Consider the following 7,050-nt stretch of genomic DNA (forward strand, 5'->3'; position numbering starts at 1 on the left):
AGTCTTTTCCATGAAAGGCAATTTTGGACTTTAACTGATTACACATGTTTTTAGAGAAGAATTCAAAACAATAACTGTGGCTGAAAATCTGATGAAAGTTCCCAATTACCAAAGAAACTTAGTTATTTTTACCATGTGTAGCATTTGTCTTTTTAGCAAGAGTTTCACTGTTGCCCAGGCTGGACTGCAATGGCGCAATCTTGGCTCCTGGGTTCAAGCAATTCTTTGCCTCCCGGGTTCAAGCAATTCCCCACCTCCCAGGTTCAAGCTGTTCTCCTGCCTCAGCCTCCCAAGTAACTGGGATTACAGGCATGTACCACCACACCAGGCTAATTTTATATTTGTAGTAGAGATGGGGTTTCTCCATGTTGATCAGGCTGGTCTTGAACTCCTGACCTCATGATCCACCCACAGTTCTGGGATTACAGGTGTGAGCCACTGCACCTGTCCTACATGTAGCATTTTAAGATAACAACCAGAATCCTGACTATGATAGCATCACATCAGAACCATCAGACTTCTTTAAATTTCATGTAGTCTTTAGAATACTCCCATTAATAACACATCCTTACAAGCATCACTTTAGAAAAAATTAATGTAACCAAAATTATGACTGATAAAATCAGATTTTGTGATTTTATATAATTTTTGGAACATTTACATCAATAATATACCCATAAATGTAACTGAAAGAAGATCTAGTATCACTATCATTTGACAATGCTTCACATACAACTTACCACATCAGTTTAATCATTTAGTATCTCTACAAGATAAGAGATACATCCTGGCCAGGTGCAGTGACTCATGCCTGTAATCCCAAAATTTGGGGAGGCCGAGGTGGGCAGATCATGAGGTCAGGAGATCGAGACCATCCTGGCTAACACGGTGAAATCCCGTCTCTACTGAAAATACAAAAAAAAAAAAAATAATAATAATAATAATAAAAGCCAGGTGTGGTGGCAGGCACCTGTAGTCCCAGCTACTCGGGAGGCTGAGGCAGGAGAATGGTGTGAACCCAGGAGGCGGAGCTTGCAGTGAGCCGAGATTGTGCCACTGCACTCCAGCCTGGGCGACAGAGCGAGACTCTATCTAAAAAACAAAAACAAAAACAAAACAAGAGGGCCGGGTGCGGTGGCTCAAGCCTGTAATCCCAGCACTTTGGGAGGCCGAGATGGGCGGATCACGAGGTCAAGAGATCGAGACCATCCTGGCTAACAGGATGAAACCCCGTCTCTACTAAAAAATACAAAAAACCAGCTGGGCAAGGTGGCGGGCGCCTGTAGTCCCAGCTACTCTGGAGGCTGAGGCAGGAGAATGGCATAAACCCGGGAGGTGGAGCTTGCAGTGAGCTGGGATCTGTCCACTGCACTCTAGCCTGGGCGACAGAGCGAGACTCTGTCTCAAAATAAAAAAAAAAAAAGATTTACTGAAGTCATGTGAACTAAAAAGTATTTGGGTAAATTACTATTTTATATTAGCATTCATTTATCTAAATAGAATTCCTTAAGGGATTTCTGGTTGACTATACTAGATTTTTATATGTAGACACAACATAAAATGTAATACATGCACATGTATGTAAACACACCTAAACACATATACACATCATGTACACATACACAATAATCTTAGGGCTTTCATTTTAGAATTTTAGTCATGAGCTAGAAATACAAATTTATTCCTTTATAAAAAACAGATCTACATCATATTTCTGACAAAACTGGGATCTGTTCACATGGCTCAACTTTACTTTTCCCAATAGATAATCTAATAAAAGCTGTGGACCAAAATTTGAGGTAAAGCAGTTTTCATGGCAGTTTGATTTTTTAAAAACCTCTTTCACCTTCCTTACTCCATTTTTCAGTTTCAAATGAGGTTAGGGATACATTTTCAATGTTTACATTTTAGCTAGGACTGATCGAATTGAATAAGGAAAACATCTTCAAGTAGCCTTGAACTAGTAACAAATCTATCTTTCTTTGGCCAATCTGGTTTGCTTTATTCATAAATACAGATGGGAAAGAATTTTAGTAGTTTTCCTCCACCCCACAGCTTTTTCTTTTTGGCTTCAGCATGGCAGAAAAAGCAAAATTTTTACGTTGGACAGAGATACTGCATATAATTGCTCAGAGTTCAACATTTTGACTCGTTTGATCCAGGAGCCTAACTTTTATAAACATTTACCTAGTTCTTTTTATTTTTAGATTATTAATTTTTCAATTAAGTGTTCCATCACTGCACATAATTGCTAGTCAGTCAAATCTAAATGTGTATTTCTAAAAGATATCTAGGTTACAATTTGTACACAAGTCCAAATTACTGGTGTAATTTGTAAAGCCATTCATTTAAAAGCCCTTTAAGACTACTACTTCCAGCCGGGCACAGTGGCTCATACCCATAATCCCAGCACTTTGAGAGGCTGAGGTGGGCGGATTACCTGAGGTCAGAAGTTCAAAACCATCCTGGCCAACATGGTAAGTCCCCATCTCTACTAAAAACACAAAAAATTAGCTAGATGTGGTAGCGGGCACCTGTAGTCCCAACTACTTGGGAGGCTGAGGCAGGAGAATCACTTGAACCCGGGAGGCGGAGGTTGCAATGAGCCAAGATTGCGCCATTAAACTCTAGCCTGGGCAACAAAAGTGAAGCTCCATCTCAGAAAAATAAATAAATAAATAAAATAAAAAGACTACTACTTCCTTTTTATTTTGAAACAATCTTGGTTGGAATGCCATAAACAGTGAGTTTTATCTCAATACCAGTAGCACAGTCAGCAGATTCAACAGAGGCAGGAAAAAAGAGAGAATTTAGAAGACTCTATATGTTACCTCTATGGTTTCAGGTTTTTTGAATCTTGACCATTTGAACTCTGAATTTTCCTTGATAGAATTTTGCCTATCAGTTTAAACATGTGCACAAGAATGGGCCATAGTATGTAGCTGGCTGGAGTCCCAGAAAACCTGGCATATCTTTTTTTTTTTTTTTGAGACGGAGTCTCGCTCTGTCGCCCAGGCTGGAGTGCAGTGGCCGGATCTCAGCTCACTGCAAGCTCCGCCTCCCGGGTTTACGCCATTCTCCTGCCTCAGCCTCCCGAGTAGCTGGGACTACAGGCGCTCGCCACCTCGCCCGGCTAGTTTTTTGTATTTTTTAGTAGAGACGGGGTTTCACCGTGTAGGCCAGGATGGTCTCGATCTCCTGACCTGGTGATCCACCCATCTCGGCCTCCCAAAGTGCTGGGATTACAGGCTTGAGCCACCGCGCCCGGCCCCTGGCATATCTTAACATTTGAGAATGCCATTCTACTTCTTATCAATCTCTCAAGAGCAAACAAAATCCTATAAATCCTGTCAGGAAATGTCAGGTGTTTACACCAGTGTTTTAGATGGTGGTGACTTCCCTAGTGGTTTTTGTTTGTTTGGTTGTTTGTTTTGACGGAGTCTCACTCTGTTGCTAGGCTAGAGTGCAGTGGCATGGTCTCAGTTCACTGTAACCTCCAGTTCCCAGGTTCAAGTGATTCTCCTGCCTCAGCCTCCTGAGTAACTGGGACTACAGGTGCACACCACCATGCCCAGCTAATTTTTATATTTTTAGTAGAGGTGGTGTTTTACCATGTTGGCCAGGATGGTCTCAATCTCCTGGTCTCATGATCTGCATGCCTCTGCCTCCCAAAGAGCTGGGATTACAGGCGTGAGCCACCACACCCAGCCTTCCCTAGTGGTTTTTAATTAGCTATCCCATACCTACCATTTAGAAATTTATTTTGGCTCTCAGAAGATTTTCAGAAACAAGCAAGGGAAAAGAGTTAAACCAAATCAAAAGAGACCAAGACAAGAGTGTTCACAAAAATTTTAACCCAGGCATTCGGATCAAACAAAACATTAAAATAGGTACACAGACCATACTAAAAATATGTTCACCAGAAAAGACATACCTCACAGACAGAATGTAAATTCTGCAGAATATAGAGTTGGGTACCCGAAGCTCGGTATTCAGAAAGACACTTGTCTTTATACCAAAAAGGGCTTGCTGGAAGACAAAAAGTCTTTTATCATCTAAGGTGGGGATGTATGGTCCTTTATTAAGGTGACCTTATCTAAACAAGATCCAAAATCATATTTTAAAAGCCTCTGCCAAAAAGTGGGAGGCTCAACCTGAGAAAAGACTCACCAGGGCAGAAAAGGTGAGCTGCAGAAGCAGAGAGCACAAAAGGCTCACATGAGTACTGCACAATGGTTCCAGTAATCACTGATCTGATAGTGATCTTTTTTTGGGTCTCACTTCTGACTCCACATATGTCAGCATAAATAAGACATAGGCTCTCTGAGAGAAAAATATTTGGGAATAGAGCATTGCAATGGGGATACATGTACCATAGTAAATTATGTGTGTTTTCAGGGAGGTAAAGGAAGACAAAGATTTTTAAGGAAAACATGAGGATTACATAATTGTTTTGAAAGAATTATCCTTGGCTACAAAGGTCAATAATAAGTGTGATGCAAGTCTGAGGTTGGAGAGGCAGTTGCTGGGCAGATATCGTTGAATAAGTATTTTTTTTTTTTTTTTTGTATAATGTTGCAATGGAGTTAGTGCAAGGTTGTGGTTTCTGCAGAGTATTTTATGATACTTTTTGTTATCAGGCATACAAGAATGAGAATCCTGTCTTTATGACCCCTCCCTGGCTCTATTTGTCAGGGTACTGTTGGGTTTTTTGTATGTTTTAATGTTAGTGAACCCATTTTGATTCTAACAACTTTTACAACATCCTATTTGCTTTATATTATCCTCATTTTTGCCCATCTATTTTCCATTTTTCATGCTTTTATTTGCTCCTTCTCTGGATTTCCTTTTATCTAATAATACCCTTTAGAATTCCTTTTAACGATGGCTCGTTTGTAATAAATTATTTTTCATTTTTGTGTTAAAATGTCTTCCCTTTCATTATGACAGGGTATTTTTGCTGAGTTCAGAATTCTAGGTTGGTATTTTCTTTTAGCATGTTGAAGACACCTTTCCATTATCTTCTCACATTCATGATTTCCACTGAGAAGTAAGCTGTCATGTCTTACTGATGCTCCTTTTAAGGTGACTTGTCTTTTGTCCTTGGTTACTTACTTAAAGCTTTTCTTGTTTTTGATTTTTAGCAGTTTTACTATGATAGATTAGATATGCTTTTCATTTTCTTTGTCCTGTTTGGTGTTTATGGGGCTTCACGAATTTTTTAGTTATGTTTTGGAAAATTCCAAGTCATTATTTCTTCAAATATGTCTTTTTTTTTTTTTTTGAGATGGAGTCTCGCTCTGTCACCCAGACTGGAGTGCAGTGGCCAGATCTCAGCTCACTGCAAGCTCCGCCTCCTGGGTTCATGCCATTCTCCTGCCTCAGCCTCCCGAGTAGCTGGGACTACAGGTGCCCGCCACCACGCCCGGCTAGTTTTTTGTATTATTTTTATTAGAGACGGGGTTTCACCGTGTTAGCCAGGATGGTCTTGATTTCCTGACCTCGTGATCCGCCCGTCTCAGCCTCCCAAAATGCTGGGATTACAGGTGTGAGCCACCGCACCCGGCCTCAAATATGTCTTTTGCCCCATTTTCTTTCTCCTTCCCTTGTGAGATTCTGATTACATTTATGTTGCTTATATCCTCCCATCATATCTCTAATGCTTTTTCCTGCATTTGGGGATTTTGTTTCTCTCTCCCTACATCATTCTGGATATTTTCTTCTTGCTTTTTCTGTAAAAGCCCAGATAGTGAATATTGCAGGCTTTGTGGGCCATGGGTGGCCTGGGTTGCTGCTGCTTTTGTAGCCCTGTACAAATGTAAACATTCTCAAACTTATCTTTTATTTCTCTGAGAATATTAAACATGATTAAAGTTTATGAATGACAACGACATAATTTGGATAACCTGTCAGTCTATTTTCCTCTGTTTTAAGAAAAACATGTTGTCTTATAGTCTTCTGTGCCTCGTTATTACTGTTTGGGGCCATGGCTATTACTGATTGAATGCCAGACATTGTGATTTGAGGCCTAGGGATAGCCTCTTCCTTCAAAAGAAGACCATGAGCAGCTCTGACCAACCTAGATCACTTTAACCCAGCTTCAAGTATTGAAATGATGTGAAGCTGGGGCTTCAGTTTCCGGGGAAACCCGTCTGTTTGCAGTTCACCTTTTCTCGTAAAGTGTGCTCTTTTGGATTCCCAATCCTAAAAGTGGAGGTTTATTACCAGGATACCCGCTTTCTTGGTGGACAGTGCTGTCCGATTTCTGTTATTGTTGTGCAACAATGCAAAAATCTCTGCTAATATTTTTAGCTTCTCATCTCTTTCTTCTGGAACTGGCAGACTCATCTAAGAGAATAAACGTATCTTAGATGCTGGGTTTGCCTGAGACTCCTCCTTCTCCCAGATATTCGCCATGTAATTCCTGCCTGGTTCAGTCTCCAACACTTTCCTATGTGTATTTAAACATTTTTGTCTAGCTTTTCTGATTGTTCTCAGCAGGAATATGTGTCTAAATTGTAAATTTATCACTGCTGAAATCCCTGCAATCAGTATTTCATTTAAATTATCTCAAACTAGGAGGAGCACAAATACTCTGGCCTTTTTTGAAGTTTCTTATTCAATGAACTTCAAGTGATGGGCTTGAAGTTCAAATTAAGCTCAAATACACCAATGGATGGGAGGACCAGCTTCATTTCATCTGCAGGGGAGTTTTAGAGGAAGAGTGAAATTAGCCAGACTTATGAGAGAAAGGATTCACTACAGTGGTCTACTACGTGTCCTCCTTAGGAAAGGCTAAAATTAAAAATCTTGTCTTAATAAAGTGAAAAGTAACTGGGGTAGTGATGCTGAGAATCTCAGGTCCTAAGACTGACAATTTGTACAAACCAATAATCCATGTGAACTGTTGGTGGGCACAGAAGCAAGGCAGGGAACAGTGTTTGAGTTCATTTGCGGACCAACAGTATTCAAAACACAGATCCCAGATCGGCGGTGTGAACACCAACCAGGAATGCATTAGAAATAGCATTTCTCAGGCTCTATCCCAAA

Source organism: Piliocolobus tephrosceles, chromosome 14, assembly GCF_002776525.5.
Source record: "Piliocolobus tephrosceles isolate RC106 chromosome 14, ASM277652v3, whole genome shotgun sequence".
Lineage (NCBI taxonomy): Eukaryota > Metazoa > Chordata > Mammalia > Primates > Cercopithecidae > Piliocolobus > Piliocolobus tephrosceles.